This window comes from Hemiscyllium ocellatum, chromosome 43 (assembly GCF_020745735.1).
Source record: "Hemiscyllium ocellatum isolate sHemOce1 chromosome 43, sHemOce1.pat.X.cur, whole genome shotgun sequence".
NCBI classification, from domain to species: domain Eukaryota; kingdom Metazoa; phylum Chordata; class Chondrichthyes; order Orectolobiformes; family Hemiscylliidae; genus Hemiscyllium; species Hemiscyllium ocellatum.
This window is the reverse complement of record NC_083443.1, coordinates 17,437,650-17,465,253: the sequence shown is the minus strand read 5'-3', so window position 1 is coordinate 17,465,253 and position 27,604 is coordinate 17,437,650. Positions and strand designations below refer to the sequence as shown.

The window sequence follows — 27,604 nt, the reverse complement described above, 5'->3', positions numbered from 1 at the left end:
AGGCATGGGGCAAATTCTAAACATGGGGAAGATCCCATTATTTTGTGGAAGCTTTTTCACTCCAAGTGTGTTGTGCTTTCCAAATAGCAGCACACCTTCCACATAAAGAAGAACAGTTGAAGTATAGTGTAAAAAAAATGCCAGTTTCCTTCTCTGACATTGTTCACATCACAGGCCAATTTAATACAAGACAGACAGCTAGTTTCCAATTAGGCAATATACTAAGCTATTTTTAGTTATAAGTACAAGCGCATTTTTGCAAGTGTTTTGAGTTTGGAATTCATGGCTGATGTTCATGCTATCTCTACAGTCCATGGTATTAGACTGATCTAAAGGGGGCTTTGCTTTATATACTGCCATGAATGTGAGAGAGTGTCACATAATGCATCATGGGAGTGTTAGAAAGAAACCATGACACCAAGCCTCTGGCTCAATGATATCCTTACTTTGGGAATGCTCTGGGAAAGATCTGGATCTTCTCTCAAACTCCATATTCCTGGATTTCTGTGGATATGAAGATCAGCCCTGCTGCTCTTTCTTGCCTCCAACATGGACCTTGAGCTGATGGAAGTTAAAACAACAGAAGAGGGAGATGGGAGGAGGAAGGGCAAAAGATGGCAGTAGATGCCACAAAGGATAGATATACACAGCGAGGAGCTCTCTGAGGAGCTAATTGTCCATGAACCACCTTGGAAACACGAGCCATTCAGATCAGATCAGATCAGATCTCTTCCAAAACTTGCACACAAAGACCACAAGTAACGCTAATAGTGAAAAGATTGACAACATTAGTCAACAAATGAATGAAAATATGGCTTTTATTTTTTTAAGTAGATTTGTACTTTACATGTTAGATGGTTGCTAACTCAGTTATAGAAGTATATTTTATAGGTTCCTACACAGAAGTTTACGATACAAGTTAGGCAGATAGATCTTATACAGAGGCTGCATTCACATTCCACGTCTCATGCCTTCTATCATTAATAAAGATATGTCCATGCTGAAGACTCCTTTCTGAAGATTACACCTCACCAGTCCTAGAATGGAGCTTGGATGTTTGAAGAAAGATCACAGATACCTTCTCAGTGCAATAATACATTAGTCTTCACACAAAGTGGTGACGATGGGCACAGTTTAAAGTGCTCTGATGTGTCATATTACAGAGCCGAGGTTTACTAGGGTTGGCAGATAGGACTAGACTCATAAAATCGAGAGTGTGTTGCTGGAAAAGCACAGCAGGTCAAGCAGCATCTGAGGAAGAAAAGAATCGATGTTTCGGGCATACACCCTTCATCAGGAATAAAATACAAGTACATCTTAATTGAATGTATGTTGCTGTAAGTGTTTAGGCAGACTGTATTCCTCAGAGGATCTGTCATAGTTGGAGCAATAGCTTTGCTCACTGCTGACTTATCCTGCAATAATTAGGTGGGGCTTTGGATTCTGCTTTGACAGGGGATTGCAAAGAAGCATAAAAATTAGTAGAAGACGAAGAACAATAACAACTTTTCTTTAACATAGGAAAACATTTCAAGGTGCTTCACAGTGTGTAATCACACAAGAGGTCACCCCCACCCCTGCCACATATAAGATCAGGTAAACAGGAGACCAGTTAAAGAGCACCTTAAAGGAAGCAATGGGTGGAGATGCTAGGAGGGTTAAGAAGGAAGCTGAAGACAAACTACTAATGGTAGAGGGAAGGAAACAAGGGATGTGCAAGAGGCCAAACTTGGAGGGACGTAGAATTCTTAAAGGGTGGTAGGGCTGGCCAATTGTGGGACTAGGGTAATAAATTGGATGTTATGCTCTAATTGAGTTGGGAGTACACGATGGCAGACACCAATGTTTCAAAACTAACACACATTTACTCTGTGCGTCACTTTTGGCCAAATAAATAGTGCCTCAACATTATGAGGTATAGTTTCTGAAAAGTGGGATTGAGTGTCATTTCAACAGATGGAAAGTAATAAATTTAAGGGAAGCTGATTCCACCTGCTAAAAGAAAACTTCTAGTAATTTTAGGGCTTAATGTTTATGGAAATAGTGAATAGAATTGCATAGCATTAACAATCAGGGATAGGGAGGCAGTGGCATAGTGGCATCATCATTGGGCCAGTAATCCAAGTTAATATTCTGGGAACATTTGAATCCTGGTATGGTAGCTGGCAAAATTTGAATCTAATATAATCTGGAGTTGAGAATGAAACAACGATTGGCTGTTGTAAAAGAACCATCTAATTCACTATTGTCATTTTGGGGAGAAAATTTTCCATCTTAACATGATCTGGCCTAAAGGTGATTTAAACATTGCAAAGAGGAGCCAAGAAGTTCAAACGTTTCATCTTGCACTGATCAGAACTAGGATTCCCGAAACAGACTTGAAAAACACAACACTATTTTATAAAGAATGAGAAGAGGGTCTATATGACTGGGCTGTAAATAACATGAAGATGCATCAAGATACTTAACAGTCAATCTTAATAGTCAATCAAATAGATCCTGATAAGGCAAGGCATTGCCATGGGAATCCAGTAGAGCTTGGCTGTCTCTATGATTCCTTTTATTTTGAAAAAGCATACTGTATAAACCAATTTATTACAGGGGCTTGAATACTTTTGTAAGCAGCTTTTAAAATGCACATCACACTGCAGGCCTGGCTAATGATCTTAAATTGGTTTATGGCGATTATGTTGCAATGTGGTTGACTCTGAAATGACTGAAGGAGCCAAACAATTCAAGGAGGGGTACCAATATTCTGGGCGGGAGTTTGCTGGGGCTCTTTGGGAGGATTTAAACTTGTTTGACAGGGGGATGGGGACTGGAGCTACGGATCAGAGGATAGTTCAAACAGTTTGGATGAAGCAGATTTTGTCAGGTGTGCCCAGGAAGGGTTCCTCACTCAATATGTAGATAGGCTGACTAAAGGGGAAGCCATATTGCATTTGGTGCTTAGGAACGAATCATGTCAGGTGTCCGATCTCTTGGTGGGAAAGCATTTTGGTGTTAGTGATCACAACTCGCTGACCTTTACTATAGTCATGGAGAGGAATAGGAGCAGACGGTATGGGAAAGTATTTAATTAGGGAAGGGGGAATTACAATGCTATTAATCAGGAACTGTGGAGCATGAATTGGGAACAGATATTCTCAGAGAAATGCATGACAGAAATGAAGAGGTTGTTTAGGGAGTGCTACGAGTGCTGGATAGGTTTGTCCCACTGAGGCACTGAAGGGATAGTAGGGTGAAGGAGCCCTGGATGACAAAGGATGGGAACATCTAGTCAAGAGGAAGAAGGAAGCTTACTTAAGATTGAGAAAACAAGGATCAGACAGGGCTCTAGAGGGTTATAAGGTAGCCAGGAAGGAACTGAAGAATGGACTGAGGAAAGGTAGAAGGTGGCATGAAAAAGCCTTAGTGGGTGTGATTAAGGAAAACCCCAAGGCGTTCTACACTTATGTGAGGAATAAGACAATGGCCAGAGTAGGGGTAGGGCCAATCAGGGATAGTAGAGGGAACTTTTGCCTGGAGTTGGAGGATGTCAGGGAGGCCCTTAATGAATATTTTGCTGCAGTTTTCACTACTGAGAGGGACCTTGTCGTTTGTGAGGATAATGCGAAACAGGCTGGTATGCTCAAACAGTTTGATGTTAAGAAAAAGTGTGTGCTGAGAATTTTGAAAAATATGAGGATAGATAAGTCCCCTGGGCCAGATGGGATATTACCCAAGGTTATTATGGGAAGTGAGGGAGGAGATTGCAATACCTTTGGCAATCATATTTGTGCCCACACTGTCCATTGGTGTATTACCAGATGATTGGAGGGTGGCAAGTGTTTTTCTCTTGTTCAAGAAAGGGTATAGAGTTAACCCTGGGAATTACAGGATCAGTGGTGCTGGAAGAGCGCAGCAGTTCAGGCAGCATCAAATGAGCAGTGAAATTGACGTTTCAGGCAAAAGCCCTTCATCAGGGAATTACAGACCAGTCAATCTTATGTCGGTGGTGGGCAAATTATTACAGAGGATTCTGATAGAGGAATTTATGATTGTTTGGAAAAACATAGCTTGATTAGAGATAGTCAGCATGGCTTTGTGAAAGACACACCATGCCTCACAAGTCTTATTGAATTCTTTGAGGATGAGACAAAACACATTGATACAGGTAGAGCAGTGGATGTGGTATATGAGACTTTTTAGCAAGGTGTTTTATAAGGTTCCCCAAGGTAGGCTCATTCAGAAAGTAGAAGCCATGGGATACAAGACATTTGGTTATCTGGACACAGTATTGGCTGGCCCATAGAAACAGAGGGTAGTAGTAGATGGAAAGTATTCAGTCTGGAGTTCGGTGACCAGTGGTGTTCTGTCAGATTTGTTCTGGGACCTTTGCCCTTTGTGACTTTTATAAATGTCTTGGATAAGGAAGGGAAAGGATGGGTTAGTAAGTTTGCCGACGACACAAAAATTCGTGGAGTTGTGGACAGTATGGAGGGCTGTTGTAGGTTGCAACAGGACATTGAAAGGATGCAGAGCTGAGCTGAGAAGTGGTAGATGGAGTTCAACCTGGAAAAGTATGAAGTGATTCATGTTGGAAGGTCGAATTTGATTGCAAGTTACAGGGTTAAGACAGGATTCTTGGCAGTATGGATGAACAAAGGGATCTTGGAGTCCACGTCCATAGATCCCTCAAAGTTGCCACCCAAGTTGATAGGGTTGTTAAAAAGGAATGAGGTGTGTGGCTTTCATGAGGTGGGGGATTGAATTTAAAAGCCGTGAGGTTATGCTGCAGCTCTATAGAGCCTTGCTCAGACCACACTTGGTGTATTGTGTTCCGTTCTGGTTGCCTCATTATAGGAAGGATGTGGAAGCTTTCCAGAGGGTGCAGAGGAGATTTAGCAGGATGCTACCTGGACTGGAGGGCATGTCTTATGAAGAAAGGTTGAGGGAGCTAGGGCTTGTCTCATCAGAGTGAATAAGGATGAGAGATGACTTGATAGAGGTGTAGAAAATGATGAGGGGCATGGATAAAATAGATAACTAGAGACTTTTTCCCAAGGTGGTAATGGCTATCATGAGGGGGCATAATTTTAAATTGATTGGAGGAAGGTTTAGGGGAGACGTCATAGGTAGTGTCTTTACACAGAGAGTGGTGGCTGTGTTGAATGCACTGCCAGCAGTGGTAGTAGAGTCAGACACATTATGGACATTTAAGTAACTCTTCAGTAGGCACATGTATGCTAGTAAAATGAAGGATATGTAGGTTAGTTTGATCTTAGAGTAGAATAAAAGGTCAGCACGACATCGAGGTTTGAAGGGCCTGTACTGTGCTGTACTATTCCATGTTCTATGTTCTACGACAGTGAGGAGTCAACAATAAATGTTGACCTTATCAGTTTCCTTCAAGAATTGAAAAAAAATTCCCAATGATATATTTCGGCAAAGCTGGGGGATTCGAGCCAATATTTGGACGTGACAGATGCCAGAATTGGAATACCATGGTAGGGATCATCATCTCAAAGTTGATTAAATCGCTTGGACTCCAAAGGCCAACAAATGGTTATTGCAGAACTCTCTCATCGATGTTGACACTGCTGGCTGTGATCAAGCCCAGTTTCTTTTGGTCAGGAGTCCCCAGCCACTCGACAAGCATTAGAAAAGGGAATTATACGCTGTGCCTTTACACCTTTGATATCATGGAAGCCACACTTTCATAACTGCAGGATCCCCAGCACAACCCTATCCTAGTTGTTGAGCCACCTTACCAAACATATACAGTACATGGGAAATGAAGGGAACAGAGACCACTGCAATGTTGGACCAAGGAACAAAAAGAATCCACAGCATCTGCGAGTATCAGAACAATCAGAAATGCAATATATAAAAATTTCTAAAAAAAACATGGGATCATAAGCAGAACCTGTCGACATTTCTTGAAAAAGATCGGCAAGAAAACACGTCCCCACAGAACAGTTTAGTTCATTTTTATTGTACTTATACACCAGCTGTGGTTATGCTCTTGGATATTAGGCTTCATTTATTTCATTTTATTCAACAAAGTGCCATCACACAGCTTTATAATGCAGCAAGGTATTTGAATTATTGTAGAAATTTAGTATTTCTCCTCTCAGCTGTCTTTCAGGTGGCCAAAATTACGGTTATATAGATTTTATTTACACTATGGGAATATTACTGCTGGAGGATCCCCTACAATTTGTTTTCAATCTGGTTGGTTGAGTTAAACAAGGCTAAAGACATGGTCATGAGGTGATTTTTTTTTACTCTAAATTCAGGCAGTGCATGAGAGGTGCTGGAGGGAGGTTGGGATATAGAATCAGATTCCTTTATTCATTTGAGGGATGTGGGCATCGCTGGCTAGACCAGTATTTATTCCCCTTCTGTGGTTGTCCAGAGGGCAGTTAAGGGTCAATCACATTGCTGTACGTCTGGAGTCACATGTAGGCCAGATCAGGTAATGATGGCAGTTTCCTCCCCTAAAAGGCATCAGTGAACCAAATGCGTTTTCCCGACAATCAGCAATAGTTTTTGGTAGACTCTTAATTCCAGATTTTTAAAAATTGAATTCGTTCCACCATCTGCCGTGATGAGATTTGCACCCTGGCCACCAAAATATTGTGTGTGTCTCCAGATTAGTAGTCAAGTGACAATGTCACTAAGCCATTGCCTCCCCTAATTAAAGCTCTAATTAAGCATCTACAAAAATATTTACTAAATAGAATAAAGTTCTGATCGGCAAGCTACTTAAATTGGACAAGAAGTGTAGGACCAAAAACATTATGTCTTGGTTGACCATCTAAATGTCCACTGGGCCACGCATCACACTGTATTCAGTTTGCTATGAGTTTGTGTGTAAATTAAGATTATAATGTACAGAGTTATGTCTGTGTTTTCCAAACATAAGTGGGGAGGTGGGGGGTGTGTTAAGTGTTGACCTTTGCCACGTGCATGCAAAAAGGCAAGCCGCCTGTGATATTCCATTCCATAACGCACCTGTAAAGGGTACTCACCAACAGGTGAATTTGCTCCTTAGGATATCTCCATTGACAAGGCAACTGAACTGAGGACATATGGAAAGCTTTGGGCTTATGAAATACAGTCCAGATCTAGAAACAAAGTCATCCATTGACTAAGTCAACAGAATTATTACTGGTAACCTGTCAGAATGTTGATCTGGGTGTCTCTGATGCCAGTTTTTGTTGTTTCATTGAGTTTACTTCAGTAATCTCCGTGATGCCTTCCATCAGCCAGAGTGAGCCACTGGACTTGTATCATTCAGTTGCCTTAGCAGTCTGTTTGAGGAGTAATTATTTACAGTTTAACATGATCACACATGTTCATTTTCCTTCAGCCTCCTCTCTCCTTGCCTTTGCAAATACTCATCACCAATGTTCATCACCAATGCATGATGCACCAATGTTCATCACCAATACATGATGTACCAACATTCATCACCAATGCATGATGCACCAATGTTCATCACCAATGCATGATGTACCAACATTCATCACCAATGAATAGCTTGTCCTTCTTAAAACCATAATACATAGGAGCAAAAGTAGGCCTTTCAGCCTATCTGCTTTTCACTGAGATCACGGTTGATCTGATAATACTCATCTCAAATTTCTTGTCTTATCCCATAACCCTTGATTCCCTTACTGGACAAAGAAAAATTAATCTCAGCTTGAATATGCTTAATGACTCAACTTCTGCATTAAAATATTCCACAGATTGACTATCCTCTGAGAAAGGAAATTCTTCCTCATTGTTATCTTAAATTGCCAAACCCTTACACTGAGATGATGCCCTCTGGATAATGATTGACGCACATGGGAAACAACCTCTGCGAATCTACCCTGTCAAGACCTCAACGAATCTTGTATGTTTCAATAAAGTCTCCTCTCAGTCTTCCAAATTCGAACGAGCAGAAGCCCAACTTTCAGTATAAGTTGCCATTTAATTGCCTCAGTTCTTTAAATGCAAACTGATTGCTTTTATCCTCAAATCTAACTGCAAGGAATTGTCTCTTTACTTTCTTAATTTTATTTAATGCAGCCAACCCCTCCAATTACAATATTTGTTGTTGTATTTTGTATGTTCAACACCGCAGTTTAGTCATGCAGTTTATGTTGCAAGTTGATTAGACTAGTTATCAAGGCTCTGTGTTCTCATCTATCTCCAAAATTCAAACTTTTGAAGAAATACCCTAAGTTCGTCTCACCCATTTAGACGTTTGCAAAATAGTACACGTGGGCTCAATGCCGTTGGTTCAGTCATAAGACTGACAGGACTAAATACAGTGATTGGAACCAGGCGGATCTCATTTACTGTCAGATCCTTGATTGAGGTTGTTAACCTGGGCCAATCAGGGAGACCTGGCTGGCGACATAACAGGGAGAGGCTGCCTTAGAGTGGCCGGAAGGTGATGGGAGGGGAGGGTCTTGGGGGTCTGTATTGTACGCACTGGTTTTTTATGTAATTGGACTGTCTTGTATGTATAAAATGTCATTGTTACTTTTTTGTAATGATTGAAACTGGGATTTGAGGTTTGTCCTCATTTCTCTGAAAACAGGTTGAACGGTAGGGTTTGAGTGCCTGGCTTTGCTGCTCCTCTCCCTTGTAAAATTGCTGTTTTTCTGTATACAGCTGTTAGTGTTAATTGTTTTGTAAACTGAATTGTTTAATTCAAAAAAACAGGGAGATTCAGAGTCTCCTGATTTCAGGGATTGACACCTAGCTGGTTGTTCACAGCTAGTGCATTGATAGCATGTAAATAAATAGTGACTTGGTGATGGGATACAGGGCTCTGTGCAGTTATTTCACTGAATTATTAAATTGTGGGAGTTGGTTATTCAATTACTCAGTGACACTGATATTGCAGGTTCAATTCCTGGACTAGATGCAATGGTTCATGGAGACCTTGCCTCCCCAACCTTCCTAATGATGGCAGAGTGGAGCTCCCTTTGCTGTATAAATGAATATATTGCTCAGTCTTTCTTTCCCTGTCTATCTCACAGAGAGAACTGTCTATAGTCCTTTGTCAACTCTGGCAAATTACGTACTTCCATTGGATGCCGAGTTAGTTATTCAGTAGCAGAGTGTCTGGTATTAAGAATGCAAACTAACAGAAAGTATATTTATGTGGTGTGTGTTTGTGTTGATTCACAGCCTTCAACCATCCCATTGTGACTGCTTTAGTATGTAATTTGGATCGTTAATCTTATGCATTGTGAATGTAGTCATCAATGATTACAAACGTGTCTATTTGCATGGCATTAAAATTCATGTGGTAAAACAGAAATAGCACTGGTATTACAGACTGCTGGAGGAATTGTAGATTAGAAGCATCTGATTTGCAGTTTGCTCATGCACACTCAATAGAAATAAGTGGGGTGGAAGGCTTCCATCTCTGAACTAACCAGACAGACATAAAAATAGTACTTAAAGAAAGAACAAGCAGAATGACCTCTGAAGGTATTTTGGCCTTGGAAAGGTAACTACTACTGCCAGTGTGGTAATAAGTGAATTGATATGTCAATAAAACTAATGCACATGATCTGATATCAACAGTCACATGCTGTCATGACTCTGAGAAGAGAGGATTGGAAGAAACTGTACAGGAATATTGCAATCCGTATTTGTTTATTAGGATGTAAATAAAGATTTTACAGTATCTCCTGACAGTCAGGCGACAGTCACTCTTAGATAAGGTAGAGACACAGCAGACTCAATGTAGGGGGACTCTAGCTATGTAGAGTAACCTCACGGGTGCAGTACCAGACTGCATGGTATGCAGGATCCATGTGAGTTGAATAATGTTGGACTCAATTCATGGGAGCAGCACAGCACATGGAGACAGGGGCCAGGGCACAAGTCGTCAGGATGACAAGCACTCGAGTGTGAAATGAAGGACCAGCTTGGTCTCCAACTAGGCATTGGGATATCAGTCGGTAAGACAAGGGTGCAGGGATGGTGGTGTGGCTATGAGAACAGGCCAATGATAGAGGACATGTCTGCATGAGCATACTGAGCATGCTTGAATAATAAAAAAAAAAAGTCATGGCACCAACAGCATTCCAAAACAACGCAAGGCATGGATCGCAAATAAAAGACAGTCCTGGGAGTCACAATGTCTATTACAATAGAAGGAGGTGCAGCAGGCAATGTGGGCAAGTAAGATCTCCAAATTCACAATGGGGCCCATGACCAATTAACCAGCTTCAGTTGAATTGGATTGATGGATAAATATTGGCTGGACTCTGGGGAGAATTTCCTTGATCTGTTAATATTGCCATAAAATGGCTTTCAAGCACCTGTAATAGGACTAAGGTCTCAGCTGAAATTCACTGCCCTCTCAGTGATACTCCTTGTAAAACATTCAAATTACTTTTCCAGCGTAGCATGGGAGAAACTCTACAATGGAGAACAAGGAAAGGGTTAGAGGGTTATGAGCAAACACAAGCAAATGGGAATATTTACTTGGGGAAATCTGGTAGCGATGGACAGAAGGGTCTGTTTCTGTGCTGCACCACTTTTATGTTTATACAAGCAGGGAGCATACATTTATTGGTGCCCCTATTGGTATTGTAGTGAATTGCTGGGGCTTGAGTCTGTTTAAAACAAACATATAAATTACTAGCAGAAGTCTTGCTCCATTTTTAAAATATTCTCTGACTCCATCTGCAGAGCATTTTGGAGGCAGAGTTTCAAAGTGGAACAAATCTCCGAAATATATTGCCTTGTCTCTGTCCTAAAAGGGAAAGCCTTAGTTTTAAAATAGTTTGAACCTCACCCTCAAGAGAAAACATCCTTTCCACATTCCACCTTGTCAAGACCATTCAATCAAGTCATGCCCTACTCTTCCAAACCCTCATGAAAACAAATTGCTCAGGATATGGAAATTCTGCATGTCCACAAAGACTCTTTAAATTTTTATGACTGTGTCTTCGAAAGCATCCTATCTGGATACGTCACAGCGTGGTATGGCAACTGCTTTTTCCAAGACTGCAAGAAACTACAGTGAGTTATGAACACAGCCCAGTCCATCACACAAACCAGCCTCCTTTCTTCTGAATCCCCATCTATACTTCCCGATGCCTCAGGAAAGCAACCAACATAATCAAAGACTTCCTACCACCCTAGTTATACTCTCTTCCACCCTCTTCTGTTGGGCAGAAGATATAAAAGCTTGAATAAACATATGAACAGATTTAAGAAAGCTTTTTCCCTGCTGTTATCACACTTTTGAACAGATATCTGAAATATTGATTTTGATCTCTCTCGGCACCTTCTCTGCAGGTGTAATACTGTGTTCTCCATTCTGTTCTGCTACCCTGATGCACTTTGTATGGTACAATCTGTGCCTGTAAAGCACACAAAACGACACTTTTCACTGTATCTTGGTACACGTAACAACAGTCAATCAATCAATCAATCAGGTATCAATCTACAAAACCTCCTTGAATCACCTCCAGTGTATTGTATTCTTCCTTAATTAAAAGGCCAAAGCTGCACACAGTATTTAAGTTTTGTCTCCCCAATGTTCTTTTAACTCACTAGTATGTCAGTTCACTCTGGCTACCTCAGCTTTCATGACCACATACTTACCCCCATTTAAAGTTAAAATACAATGTGAAGACCTATGGTTCTTTATTTAAATCTGGCTCTAAAATTCAGTGATATTGTGGTTTTTGTAATCTAGGGGTGCCTTTACTCTGATGTCATAATGAGTGCTGTCTCATTACACTGCTTTCTGTTTGGTTCCTGATAGTTTTTGAAAGGAGTATGACTCTAGTAACTTATTCAGGTTACTAGAGTCATAGAGTCATAGAGATGTACAGCACAGAAACTGACTGTTCGGTCCAACTCGTCCATGCCGACCAGATATCCCAACCCAATCTAGTCCAACCTGCCAGGACCCAGTCTATATCCCTCCAAACCCTTCCTATTCATATACCCATCCAGATGTCTTTTAAATACTGCAATTGTACTAGCCTCCACCACTTCCTCTGGCAGCTCATTCCATACTTGTACCAACCTCTGCATGAAAATATTGCCCCTTGGGTCTCTTTTATATCTTTCCCCTTTCACCCTAAACCTATACCTCTGGTCTGGACTCCCTCACCCTAGGGAAGAGACTTTTGTCTATTCATCCTATCCATGCCCCTCATGATTTTATAAACCTCTATAAGGTCACCCCTCAGCCTCCGACTCTCCAGGGAAAACAGCCCCAGCCTATTCAACCTCTCCCTATAGCTCAAATCCTCCAACCCTGGCAACATCCTTGTAATTTTTTTCTGAAGCCTTTCAAGTTTCACAACATCTTTCTGATAGGAAGAAAACCAGAATTGCACACAATATTCCAAAAGTGGCCTAACCAATGTCCTGTACAGTTGCAATATGACCTCCCAACTCCTGTACTCAATACTTTGACGTATAAAGGAAAGCATACCAAACACCTTCTTCACTATCCTATCTACCTGCGACTCCACTTTCAAGGAGCTATGAACTTGCATTCCAACGTCCCTTTGTTCAGCAACACTCCCTAGCACCTTACCATTAAGTGTATAATAGTGCCAATCTGACTTTTTTCCCCATTTATATGTAGACTAAGGTCATCCATAATTATTGCTATTCATTTAACATTTAGTTCTTCCAATATACTTTGTTCAAATTGTGGTTAAAGGGCCTGTAGGCCATTCCTACTAATGGCTCCTTTCCCCATGCTATTCCTCAACTCCACCCAAACTGATTCCATACCCTGTTTTTGGAACCAAGATCATCACCAATTATTACACCCATGTTATCATTACTTAAGTGTGCCACCCTTCCACCTTTACATAACTTCCTATTCTTCTTGAATGTAATATACCTCATAATATGCAGAATCCAATGTTTGTCATCAGTCAGCCGTGCCTGTGTAATGTCTATAAGATTATATCTATTTACTTAATGTATGCTACCAACTCATTTACTTTGATATAAGTACTTTGTACAATCAAATACAAAGAGTTTTGACGTTTTGTTATCTTTGTAGTGTCTAGTCCTGCTATTGATGTGATCTTCATTTTCAATAATATTATAAGACCATAAGACAAAGGTAGGCCATTTAGTCCATCTGGTCTGTCCTTCCATTCAATGAGATCATGGCTGATCTGACAATCCTCAACTCCTCTTTCTTGCCTTTTCCCCATATTGACTAAAAAAAATCTCAGTTTTGAAAATGCTCAATGATCCAGATTCTGTGGTAAAGAATTCTTCAGAATCACTATTTTTGGAGAGAAGAAATTGCTCCTCATCTCTTCCCTCATTGAGCAACTCAGATTATGCTGTTCAGTCCACAACTCAATCATGAGGGGAAACAGCCTCTCTGCATCTACCCTCCTAAGTCCCTGAGAATCTTAAATGTCAGCTTTCGTTCTTCTAAACTCCAATCAGTTCTGGCCAAATGTACCCAACGTTTTCACATTTGAAAATCCCTTCATATTCAGGATCATTGCTCTGGACTGACTCCAATGCTGGTGTATCTTTCCTTAGATAAGAGGACAAAAACTGTATCCTAGGTGTGGTCTAACTAATGCCTTGTATAGTTTTAGCAAGACTTTCTTATTTTTATACTTCATTCTCTTTGAAGTATAGACTACCATTCCATTTGCCTTCCCTCTTACCTACTGAACTTGAATGCCATTTTTTTTCTGAGTTATAGAACATAGAACATAGAACATTACAGCGTGGTACAGGCCCTTTGGCCCTGGATGTTGTGCCGACCTGTCATACCAATCTGAAGCCCATCTAACTTACACTATTCTATGTACGTCCATATGCTTGTCCAATGACGACTTAAACGTACTTAAAGTTGGCGAATCTCCTACCGTTGCAGGCAAAGCATTCCATACCGTTACTACTCTCTGAGTAAAAAAACTACCTCTGACATCTGTCCTATATCTATCACCCCTCACTTTAAAGCTATGCCCCCTCATGTTCGCTGTCACCATTCTTGGAAAAAGGCTCTCCCTGTCCACCCTATCTAACCCTCTGATTATCTAATATGTCTCTATTAAGTCACCTTTCAACCTTCTTCTCTCTAACGAAAACAGCCTCAAGTCCCTCAGCCTTTCCTCGTAAGACCTTCCCTCCATACCAGGCAACATCCTAGTAAATCTCCTCTGCACCCTTTCCAAAGCTTCCACATCTTCTTATAATGCGGTGACCAGAACTGTACACAATACTCCAAGTGCAGCCGCACTAGAGTTTTGTACAGCTGTAGCATAACCTCATGGTTCTGGAACTCAATCCCTCTGTTAATAGAAGCTAAAACACTGTATGCGTTCTTAACAACCCTGTCAACCTGGGTGGCAACTTTCAAGGATCTGTGTACCTGGACACCGAGATCTCTCTGCTAATCTACACTGCCAAGAATCTTACCATTAACCCAATACTTTGCACTCCGATTACTCCGACCAAAGTGAATCACCTCACACTTGTCCACATTAAACTCCATTTGCCACCTCTCAGCCCAGCTGTGCAGCTTATCTATGTCTCTCTGTAATCTACAACATCCTTCGTCACTATCCACGATTCCACCGACCTTAGTGTCGCCTGCAAATTTACTAACCCACTCTTCTATGCCCTCAACCTCAGTGGACCCAACACCGACCCTAGCGGTACACCACTGGTAACTGGACTCCAGAATGAACATTTCCCATCAATCACCACCCTCTGTCTTCTTTCAGCAAGCCAATTACTGATCCAAACTGCTATATCTCCCACAATCTCATTCCTCCTCATTTTGTACAATAGCCTACTGTGGGGAACCTTATCGAATGCCTTGCTGAAATCCATATTCATCACATCGATCGGTATACTCTCATCCACCTGTTTGGTCACCTTCTCAAAGAACTCAATAAGGTTTGTGAGGCATGTCCTACCCTTCACAAAACCGTGCTGACTATCCCTAATCAAATTATTCTTTTCTCGATGATGATAAATCCTATCTCTTATAACCTTTTCCAACACTTTACCAACAACTGAAGTAAGGCTCACTGGTCTATAATTACCAGGATTGTCTCTACTCCCCTTCTTGAACAGGGGAACCACATTTGCTATTCTCCAGTCTTCTGGCACTAGTCCTGCAGACAATGACAATTTAAAGATCAATGCCAATGCTCAGCAATCTCCTCCCTGGCTTCCCGGAGGATCCGAGGATAAACCCCATCCAGCCTAGGGAACTTATTTATTTTCACCCTCTGCAGGATTTCTAATACCTCCTCCTTGTGAACCTCAATCACACCTAGTCTAGTAGCCTGTATCTCAGTAATCTCCTCGACAACATTGTCGTTTTCTAGAGTTATGCACTAGGACACCCAATCTTTCTGTGGTGCAGTTTTTGGAAGTCTTTCTCCATTTAAATAATCAGCCCCTCTTTTCTTCCTGCAAAAGTTCATAGCATCAGATTTTCCCCCATTATATTCCATCTGCCAAGTTTTTGCCCATTCATTTCGACCCTGTTTATATTTCTCTGCTGACTATTTGTCATTCACACCACTTACTTCCCACAAAGTTGGCAATGGTACATTCACTTTCTTCATCCAAGTCATTAATATACTTTGTAAATAATTATGAACACAGCACTGACTTCTGTGGTATCATTTTGCTCTCTTGACTCAATACTAGCCCTTGATTTGTTCTATCCACCTGTTGTTTAACTTAGTGGTGGCTCAGTGGTTAGCACTGCTGCTTCACAGGGCTGCACTGCCAGGGACCTGGGTTTGACTCTAGCCTCAGGCAACTGTCTGTGTGGAATTTGCACATTCTCCCCGTGTCTGTGTGGTTTTCTCAGGATGGTCCGGTTTCCTCCCACAATCCAAAGATGTGTCATGCTAAGCTGTCCATAGTGTTCAGGGATATGTAGGTTAGGGGTAATGTAGAGTAATAGGGATGGAAATAGGTTTGGGTCGGATACTCTTCAGAGAGTTGGTGTAGACTTGTTGGGCCAAAGAGCCTGTTTCCACATTGTAGGGATTCTATATATGAAATATTATGCAGTTTATGAGAACTCTGTACAGCTCAGTTGCAGACTGCCCCAAAGTTACATCCCCCTCTTTACCCAATACTCATCGTATCTTTGGAAGTCCTTGCCATAGAGAGCGATGGGGGCACAATCCTTATCTATACTTAAAGCTAAAATTGAGAGATTCTTGATCAATTGGGGAATCAACTGTTACAACGAAAGTACAAGAAATCTAACCCCAATCCTAACTCTGTTCCTGTTGCTTCTGGTCTTATCGTCTTCAACTAGAACCCACTTCTTCCACACCAGTCTTTGAGTCATGTTTTCATTTCACTCATCTTATGTGGCCTCTGCCCATTGGCAGGTGGCTCAGGTGATAACCTATTATTACTCTTGAGCCTCTGTTCTTCAATTTGATGTCCAGCTTCACATATTGTGTAAGCAGGACCTCTGTCCAAGTCCTGGCTAATACCTTTGACACCTATATGGATCATGCCAACTGGATCCTCCTACTTCCAATTCAAGTTATAGTCCAAAACTGAGCAGATGTCTGAAATCCTGGTAGGGAAAGAAAAACAAAAATCCTGCTGACGTTGGAAATCGGAAACAAAACAGGATTTGCTGAAGAAACTCAGCAACTAGCAGTATCTGGAGAGAAAACATTTCAGGTTCATTTACACCTTTTCAGAACAGAATCCTAAACCCTGGTGCTGGATGAACAACATAACTGTATAATATGCTGCACGGAACATTGTCAAAGGCCTTACTTATTACCTCTACTGCCACTACATTCCTTTTACACCACCACATGAAAGATGCTTTGAATCAAGGTGCCCTGGTTAGTCTGCTTCTCCTTGCTACATACCTTGTGATCGTCCACATGTGAGCAAACTTCGCAAAATTGCTAGATGGCCATATGGCCAAGGGTCTCACAATACAGTACACTCTGACCCCATGCTTCATTTGGGGTCTCACCGTCTTCTCCCTGCCCTATCCTAGAGGTCTTCTAGAATAAAGTGTTCAGATATCTCTCCCCTTCCCTGATGCATGCATCTTTTGGAAGTTGAATCTTTACAATTTGTGGACTGGAGATTACAGGCACCTTTTATGGAGGGATCATGTTGGTGGTTCTTTCTCCTATCCTGAAAAGGCTAAAGGGAACACTAAATGCAGCCTGGAATGATTTCATACTCAACTGTTGCTGCATTTAACTTCAAAAGCAAGCCCAGGAATAGGAACTGGAACCATATTGCTATGCTACTGCATGGCTGGCGTAATGCTCATTAGTTCCTTGTTTTTACCATTGCTATGTTGGGTCCAAGCAATATATAAACATTGTTGCAAACTGAAGTTCACAATTTGAGGTACCTACAAATTCATCACAAAATTTCAAACCCCGAGTAAACTCAGGAAGGTGAGACAGGCAAGAACAAAGTGTGAATGGGAAGGGGACTTGGTTTGGGCTAGATAGGGATTGGAAGAGATAGGCTGATGTAGGGAAGGAATGGGTCAGGGTTGGGGTAGAGACCAGGCAGGGGAGGTGGGGAATTGGCCCTGTCCATTCTCCCTCTCCCCCTGCAGCTCCCACCTCTAGCACAGTTTGCTGTCTCCGCCAGCCTCCACTCCAATCTGCTCTCCATGCCAGAGACCCATCTGTTCTCTAGCCCATTCCCCACAGCCCCATCCATTTTCCCTGACCCCTACAGCCTCCTCAATCTTCCTGTACTTTAACCCTCTGTTCTCCCTGATCTCCAGCCCTATTCATTCTCCCTGACCCCCAAACCCGTCCATTCTCCCTGACCCTCACACCCTCTCTGATATCCCTGAAGCTCAAACCCTCCATTCTTCCTGATCCCCCCAGCACTATCTATTTTCCCTGAACCTCCACCCACTCCATTCTCCCTGACCTCAAAACCTATCCATTCTCCCTGACCTCCAAACCCATCCATTCTCCCTGACCTCCAAACCCATCCATTCTCTCTGACCCCTAAACCTACCCATTCTCTCTGAAACCCCTACCCACTCCATTCTCCCTGACTCCCAGCCCTATCTAATATCCCTGACCCCCTACCCACTCCATTCTCCCTGAACCCCCTACTCAGTCCATTCTCCCTGACTCTTGGTCCTATCGATTCTCCCTGACCCCCAGACCTATCCATTCTCCCTGAACCCCCTACCTACTCCATTCTCCATGACTCCCAGCCCTATCTATCTATTCTCCCTGACCCCTAGCCCTATCTATTCTCCCTGACCCCCAGCCCTATCTATTCTCCCTGACCCCCAGCCCTATCTATTCTCCCTGACCCCCAGCCCTATTCATTGTCCCAACCCCCCAGCTACGTCCATTCTTTCTATTCCTCCAACCCCATCTGATTCCTGTTTCGATGTCATGCCTGTTCTGTGCACATGTATAGTGTGGACATTGTGCATGACTCAATGACATACCGAGTCTGGAAGCATGTGCATGCGTGTTTCAGAGTGAGCATGCACACAGATTGGTCACACAACTCTGAAGTCAGAAGACAGTGCCCAGCATTCAGTATGTGATAGGCACAGTGACTAACTGCATGGGATACAAAGTCCTGGTCATAAGCAATCTTGACCATGTCATTGGTTGTTACACATTGATCATAGTCATCTCTGAGAAACAGAAGTAATCACGGGCAATCTCAACATGTAACATATGGGCCACTATTCACAAAAACAACCCAAGGGCTTTGAGCTGCACAAGGGCACAGAGTTGATTTCCTCTCATCTTGGGCTGTAAGTGTTGGACCACGTACTATGTTACCTGTACTGGATGATGTAGGCCGTGGAAGTGAGCAATTCAAGTAATCCTATCATATTTACAATCTCTTGCCGCATTTGCAATTACACAGCTTGAGCTGTACTTATTGGAATAATGTTCCGTATGCCAAACGGCCATGTAGAGATATTCCATGGCTCTCCTTGTTAGAGACCTTGATGAGCGACTTATCTTGAACTATGTTAAATGTGGTTTGTGTGTGATGTGAGTACTGACTACTCACATTACTGAAGTCATGTTCTGTTTTAGATATTTCACAGATAGGTCATTGGAAACCTGACCAATTGGTTCAGCCACAGCAGATGTTATCATTACTGTGGTAAAAACAATGACTGCAGATGCTGGAAACCAGATTCTGGATCAGTGTTGCTGGAAAGCAGAGCAGTTCAGGCAGCATCCAAAGCGCAGTGAAATCGACGTTTCGGGCAAAAGGATCATCACTGTGGCCATTCTACATTGAAGACACAGAGAAGTTGAGGAGGAAGAATTGCTTCAGCAAGCCTTGGACCAGCAGTCACATCCAGCAGCTGCTGAACATGGAGAGGTTGCCGCTGAAGCTCTCCTCAGGATTCGGAGGAAGTACTGAATGCTCAGAGTCTATCATCTTCTAGATAAGTAAAGGCTCTTTGCAGCTGCAGACTGAAGATCTGGCATAATGTTATGGAAATATGACATCTACTGAAGCAGGACTAGTGACCTAAAGGAGTGACTGGCCATCCTATATGACTGACCATCGAGATAACATTACACTAAACGTTTACATGACTGATTATTTCCAAGGATCCACTGGGGATCTGTGCAGGACCTCTCAGTCCTCAAAATATGTCAAGGCTGTAACCAATATATATTGTGATGGATTGCTCCATTTCATCTCATTTGTCTATAATGAGATCAGTGGTCCAGCCCAAGCAATAGACTTTGCTAAGACAGCTCGCTTCCCTGGGTTCAGGATGTTATGAACTGTACATGTTGCACTAATTGCTGTGTAGCTTTTTGTTTGTCTTCATTTTCCCTTTCAATAAAAATTAATGTATTCAACTGTTTGAAGGTTTCCAACCTGCGATGTCCCTTCATTGAACAATGACAAGATGTTACATCAGACTGGGCATCAGGGAAAGAGTAGCACTCCCTTAGACATGTTCTTTGCAGCTTCAATCTTGTAGCTGCAGTTTGGTATTGGCATGAAATGGAAATACATTTATGAAGGTGCGATTCAGTTTCCAATTGAGTTGGTTTAGCTCTGTTGGACAGTTGGCTGATGAGGCAGTGTGATATTAACAGTGTAGTTCAATCCCCATCACTGACTGAGGGCACTATGAAGAAATCTCCTTCTCAATCTCTTCCCATTGCCTGAGGTGTGGTGGCCCTCAGGTTAAATTTCCACCACTGATCTCTTTCTCTCTCATGAGAGTGCAGCCCCATGGTTTGGTAAGACTATGGCGACACAACATCAAAACCAATGAGCTATCACTCATGCCTTCCGAATCTTTCATATTTCATTTCCTTTCCATTAGGTGTACAATGAAGGGTAATTCAGCATTTAACCTGGTGCTTAGTGGAGCTTGAAATAAAAAATAAACAGGGAGTCCAAGAGTTTAAGATTGGTGAAATACAGATATCTTAGATGGTTCCAAGGCTTGGAGGAGGTTAGAGAGAGGGAAGGTGGAAGTATAAGTCCATGGAAGGATTTGAAAACAAACAGAAGAATGTTAACAGCAAGGTGTTGTCTGCTGAGGAGCCAGTGTTAGTCAGTGAGATCAAGGGGAATGGGTGACTGAGACTTGATGTTATAGTTAGTATGTGAACAACAGATGAACTCAAGACCATTGCGCAAGCAAGAATCTTATCCAACCATTAATCATCATTGCTTATAAAGCAACATGATACTCAGAAGTTTTAAACGCTCACTGTTACCATCCTGTGTTACAAGAATGTCAAACCATTTGAAGGAGATCTCTTCCTCAAACTGATATTTTACTGACTTTCCACTTCGCATTTCTCCTGCGGTTCGATTGAGGACTACTTTGCTGGTGATCCATTGAGTATAGCTGTGATCCTATTCTGATGTTATTACTTGTCAAGGTCACATCCCAGACTGAAATCTGACTTCATAGTGACAAGGTCGTTCAGTGGTTAGCATTGCTGCCTCACAGCACCAGGGACCCAGGTTTGATTCCACCTTCGGGTGACTGTCTGTGTGGAGTTTGTACACTCCTCCGTGTGCTCTGTTTCCTCCCACAGCTCAAAGATGTGCAGGTTAGATGGATTAGCCTTGCTAAATTATCTATAGTGTCCAGGGATGTGCAGGCTTGGTGGATTAGCCATGGAAAATGCGCGGTTACAGGGAGCGAGTAGGGGGTGCATCTGGGTGGATATTCTTTGGAGGGTCTGTGTGGCTGAATGGCCTGCTTCCACACTGTAGGCATTCATTGATTACTTTTTAAATTTAATGAGATATTTTCACTGAAACTCAGGCATCTGATGTTGAAGATTTGGTTTTACATTAAACACCAAAGTGAAAGATAAGATGGAATAATTGCAAAGATTCACCAAAGAACTGGAGATAGCACCATCCACACTCCAAAACCACTCCCATCGAGAATGTCAAGGGCAGCAGATACACTGGAACACCATCACCTGTAATTTGCCCTCCAAGTCACCCACCACGCTGAGTTGAAAATATATTGCCGTTTCTTCATTGTCGTTGTGTCGAAATCCTCAAATTCCCTCGCTAATGGCATTGTGGATCTAACTCCAGCACAAGGACTTCAGTTGTTCACCACCACCTTCTCAGGGGAAACTAATGACAGACAATCAATACTGGTGAGTTAACGATGCCCTCATGCTACAAGTAAATATAAAAAAAACCAAACGATTTACATGCAAGACAATTTTAGAGATTTCAGAACACTCAGTAAAAATATAACCCGATCTATCTAATACCATCACATTACAGTACTCAAACACGATAGAATGTTTGCTCTTCCATCACATCTATAGGTTTAACTAACTGTTTCTTTCAGTTCCTATTCTCGATAGCTTGATAGCAATTTTTTTGATAGTAATTAGCCACATCATTGAACTTAGACTTTTCTTAGCTTCAAATAGCCACTTCAGGGTTCTAACCAAACATTTTGAGACATGAATTTTAAAACTAAAAACAATAATTAGTAATTAACCAACTCTTACACTGAGGAATTTATTTATTAATAGATGCAAATTAAGATCTTCCTCCAAAAGTAACTGTTTCATACATCGAACTTCAACCAAGACTCCTGAAAACTGAAAACCAAAGCACTCTTAAAAAAAACTCCAGATCCTTCTGAACAGAAAGACCACATGACCATAAGACATAGGAGTAGAAATTTGGCCATTCAGCCCATTTAGTCTGCTCTGCCATTCAATCATGGCTGATACATTTCTGAATCTCGCTTTCTCCCTGTAACCCTTGATCCCCTTGATACACAAGAGCTATCTCAGTCTAAAATATACTCAACGACCTGGCCTTCACAGCCTTCTGTGGTAATTAATTTCATAGATTCACCACTCGCTGGCTGAAGATGTTTCTCCTTATCTCCATTCTAAAAGGAGCCAATGCTCTTCAATGTTTATTTTGTCTCCTTGTAAAACTCTCCCAATGCAAACAAATCACCATTATCATTCCAGGATCTCCCACTCTCATACTGAGTTTGGGTAAAAAGACATTATGGTTCCGGAAATAGTGACAAGTTAATCATTAGCCTTCTTCATATATACAGTCCAAAACCCACATTCCACTGGTTCCAAATCCAATCTCTGAACTAAATGATTTGATGTTTGTGCGAATAGCATCATCATACATTGTTATCAGTAACAGGCAGAGATGAGTAAGCCATCTGACCAGTCCATTCAGAGAGAACCTCCAGTTGCTAGTCACTGTAAAACTAGAGGTCTCAAAGCACCGAGACCATATTTCACTTCAACAATCAAAGAAATTTGTATCAAGAGATAGCAAATCTGTGATGAGTATCTATTTCCAACATTTCTGAATGGTTACATTGGCAGTTGAAGGAAAGGGAGAATGAAGGGATATAGGAACCAAACAGACACATTGGATTCAGACTATTACTCACTACTGCCCAGTCAGGTATGTCAAAATAACCACATATTATAATTTCTATTTAATGTGTCTACAAATGCCAATTGAACACAAGTTTTCTGCACCTAAATTCTTTTCAGATTTCTATAATCTTTAATTGTGTGTGTTTTCAACAGATATATTGCTTTGCAGCACTGATTTCATTTTAGCTCTGTCAAGTAGTACACAGAAAGAAAGTGTTCATACACTTGAGTTTGAGTTTGATTTATTGTTGTCACAAGTACTGAGATACAGTGAAAAGTGTTGTTGCACCTTATAAACCTGCAGCCATCTAGAAGGGTTTTGCATTTGACATATTACTGTTGCAACATGATTACTGCTGCAACATGTAAGCAATCAAAACGGCTATTTTTATACATGGAGAATGATCCCATAAAAGACCATCTCTGGGTTTAATTGGTAGGGTTTGAGTGGATTGCTCGCCAGAAACAGGACAACCACGTGCTCTTCTAAAGATAGTACAATCTGCAGTTTAGCAGTCAGGGCTTTGAGTAAACATCATACCAAAAGGACAGCATGGTGGCTCAGTTGTTCGCACTGCTGCCTCACAGCGCCAGGGACCCAGGTTCAATTCCACCCTCAGGTGTGTGTGGAGTTTGCATGTTCTCCCTGTGCCTGTGTGGGTTTCATCCCACAGTCCAAAGGTGTGCTGGTTAGATGGATTGATCACAGTTCTGGGTGGGATGCCCTTCAGCGGGTCATGGGAGACTCAAAGGGCTGAATAGCCTATTTCTGCACTGTAGGGAATTTTATGATTCAAATAGCAACATCTATTGCAGTAAAGTGTCACTTGAGATTACAGTATGCCCAAACTCTACATTGAGGTCTCAAGTTTGACAAGTTGCTGGTTCAAAGCAGAGTGACAACAACAACAACTCAAAGCTGACACTGGAAAAACTATATGAGCAATAAAGTTTTGGAAATAAAATTTTGGCTTTGCAATAGTGTTCAGAAGAGGTGATAGCTATTGAAGTGTTTCTCATAGAACTTGACTAATGTTCATTTTCGTTCACTTCAGTAAACATCGGGAGATGTTTGTTGTATTTTAAGCCTGGAGATAAGCTGAGAAAATGCACCAGTGTTTGTGCATGACAGGAATTCTATTCAATGCTTTTAAGTATCTGTTCTCTCCTAGTTTACAGCTGCTTTCTGCAGTTTCATTTTCTCACTCACCACACCCAAGCATAACTAATCACACTCAAGAATCAATGAACAGACATCAGTAACACAAAGTCAAACACTGAGTAAGCGAACACTGCAAGATGCTAAACCTATATTTAATAGATTAATTGCTATAAGCTATTTTACAAAAACCTCTAAAATTACATTTTCCACCTGGTTGTTCCCCATTTTCCAACAAAATATAGTTGTATTAAAACGTATAATTTACAATCGAATTATTTAGATATGTAGATAAGGTAATAATGAAAGCAAAAGGGGATGCTTTCTTTCATTCAACCATGTATTGAATATAAACACATGTAATGACAGAATCAATAGGAACCATAGGAAACTCTCTACTGGATGGATTCATACCCAGCACAAGGAACTCAGAACATAAAACACCTACAATGTGGAAACAGGCGATTTGGCCCAACAAGTCTACACCAACCCTTCAAAGAGTATCCCTCCCAGACCCATCCACTTAACCAATCACCCCACATTTCCAATGGTTAATGCACCTAACCTACACATTCCTGAACACTATGGACAATTTAGCGTGGCCAATTCACCTACCTGCACATCTTTGGACTGTGGGAGGAAACCTAAGCAGACACAGGGAGAACGTGCAAACTCCACACAGACAGTTACCCGAGGCTGGAATTGAATCTGGGACCCTAGCACTGTGAAGCAGCGGTGCTAAACACTGAGCTATCGCGTCATCCCAGTTGTTGTGTTGAAAGCCAATCATCTCTGCAGGAGTTCCTCAGGGTAGTGTCTTAGGCTGTACCATCTTCAACTGCTTCATCAATGATCTTCTCTCCGTCATAACATGCCCAATGCTACAACATCTCTACAATATCCAGGCTTGGGTTGACAAGTGCCAGACAAAAGCTAGGCAGTGGCGATCTCCATCAATAGAAAATCTAACCATCACTCCTGACACCTAATTGAATCATCATCACTGAATACTCCATCTTGGGGTTACTATTGACCTGAAACTGAACTTTACTTGCTAGACAAAGACAAACAGCAAGTCAGATTAACAATATCCAGGACAAATTGACTTGATTGGCACCAAATCCTGAAATATTCACTTCCTCCACTACTAATTATCAGTAACAGTGCTGTGTACCATCCATAAGATGTACTGCAGAAATTCATCGAATATCCTTAGCCTGCAACTTCTAAATCCACTACCACTACAATCTAGAAGGACAATGAGTGTCGGAGGCTGAGGGGTGACCTTATAGAGCTTTATAAAATCATGAGGGATATGGATAGGGTAAATAGACAAGGTCTTTTCCCTAGCGTGTGAGAGTCTAGAGGGCATAGGTTAAGAGTGAGAGGGGTAAGATATAAAAGAGACCTAAGGGACAATGTTTTCACACAGAGGGTGGTGCGTGTATGGAATGAGCTGCCAGAGGAAGTGGTGGAGGCTGGTACAATTGTAATATTTAAAAGGTATCCAGATGGGGATATGAATAGGAAGGGTTTGGAGGGATATGGGCTGGGTGCTGGCAAGTGGGACTAGATTGGGTTGGGATATCTGATTGGCATGGACTAGTTGGACCTGTTTCAACTAGTGCTTTAAGAAGGTAGATCACAACCACTTTCTCAAGAACAATCAGAAATGGGCAAGAAATGCTGCCAAACAGCAAAGCTCACAACTCTGAGTGAATTAAAAGAAAAACTATGCAGGACACTTTTAGGCCACTTTTTAGTTTTATGCATAATTCTGGTCAGCAAATTACAGGAAGGATATAATTATAGGTGAGAGAGAGAACAGAGGAAATTGACATGAATACTGCCAGAACTTGAAAATTACAGGCATTTAGAAAGAAATGATAGGCTAGGGTTGTTCTCTTTCGAACAGAGGAAACTGAGCAGTTGTAATTAAGTTGTAAACAATGAGTGACTTGGACAGAGTGAACAAGGAAGATCTGCTTCCCCTAGTGGAGAGGTCAGGGGGCACAGATGCAATGTGATGGGTAGCAGAGTTAGAGGGAATAAAAGGAAAAACATTTTCACTAAGAGATAGTGGCTGGAATTCACTGCACAGTTTGAGTAGTTGAAGTGTAAACTGTCAATGCATTCAAAAAAGAAACTGGATCTGCATGTGTAACTCTGTATGGATCAAGTGTTGGCAATTGGCATTAGGATGGGCAGTTAGTACACACATGATGGACTGAATGGCCTCTTTAATGTCTCTATGATTCTACAATCAAATTCACTATCATAACCATTACAAGCACAATCTTTTTAAACATTTGTTTAAAACACAGAAGGACAACAGGTGTTTACAGATTGGCAAAATGAATGGGCAAATTATGTTCATGATGTACATAAAGCAGATTGCCCACTAACTTGACTAACAAAGCACCAAATCATGCTTGATAACTCTCCTGTGAAGTGTTCTATGAGGTTAAAAGTACTCTATAGTTCACAACCAGATCAGTCACGATCTTATTGAATGGTGGAACAGGCTCTGAGGGCAAAATGGCTTACTCTTGCTCGCAAGTTCAATGTCCTTGAAAATATAAATTGTGAGACAATATGATGAATTACATTGCGGGCTTTGCATTTAGTAAGTACCTTGAAGTAAGGCTGAGACTCTATTCTTCTCAGTATCAATTAAGCCTTTGACACTGTGAATCCAAATTCCCAAACTAACAACATGGATCAAGTTAAAGAGTTTTTCCGATGAATAGGCCTCTATAAGCATTTGACAATGGGCTTTCAAACCCAAACCTGAACCACTGCAGTACCAATCCATTCAAACATTACACTTAAATAGGCACCAATAGTTCAAGCGTGGGCCTAGGTGGATTGTTTAAAGTGCTTATCAGGAAGTTTGTCAACTCCAGGGATCCTGTTCAAAGAACACCAGCTAATAGTAATGCATAGGTATTGTATGAGCTGTATTGTGACAAATCCCTATATAAGGGCCCCCTATTCAATATGATGCAGGTATTTGGGGATGGATGTGTGGGAAGGGTCCATCTCCTCATCTTTACTCAACCCCCTGCCCCCAATGGGTTTACAACAAGGTTAACATAAAACAAAAGATTCCTTCCCCTATGGATACATTTACCAATTCCAAATTATTTATGTCTTAAAAGCAGTCAATTTGACCAGACTTTCTTGAGTTAAAGAGTGAGTTTGTTAGTTAACTAAAATGTGAGGAAGAATGAAACATAACGTACATACACAGATTAGAAATAAGAGATGAGAAAAAAAATCTGTCACAAATTATGTGCATCACAAATTAATTTGGCTACGTGGAGGAGATGACAACATGTATTCATTAAATTGGATAATTCTGGTAGCGTCCACTCTGATAGTTGAGCATTTGATTTGGAGATTTTGTAGATTAGCCAAAAGGAGTTGTCTGGTTTCCAGTTTGACTGTGGCTTCCAAATCAGAGAGTGAAAGAGACAGGAGACTTCCATTATTTTCTATTTCACTAGTCGATGTCCTTCTG

At 41.5% G+C, this 27,604-nt stretch overlaps 1 protein-coding gene across 6 annotated transcripts in view; it reads right to left on the bottom strand.

The window, feature by feature from the left end:
* LOC132834932 (cardiac-enriched FHL2-interacting protein) overlaps window positions 1-27,604 on the bottom strand; it is a 102,038-nt gene that overhangs the window by 23,247 nt on the left and 51,187 nt on the right. Inside the window, exon 1 of one of the 6 annotated variants that reach the window (XM_060854092.1) lies at window positions 447-498. The exons of the other annotated variants lie outside the window; for them this stretch is intronic. The gene's annotated coding sequence lies outside the window, so the exon portion shown is untranslated. Of the gene's footprint in view, window positions 1-446; window positions 499-27,604 lie in introns of those variants that run through there. 6 annotated transcript variants of the gene reach the window in all.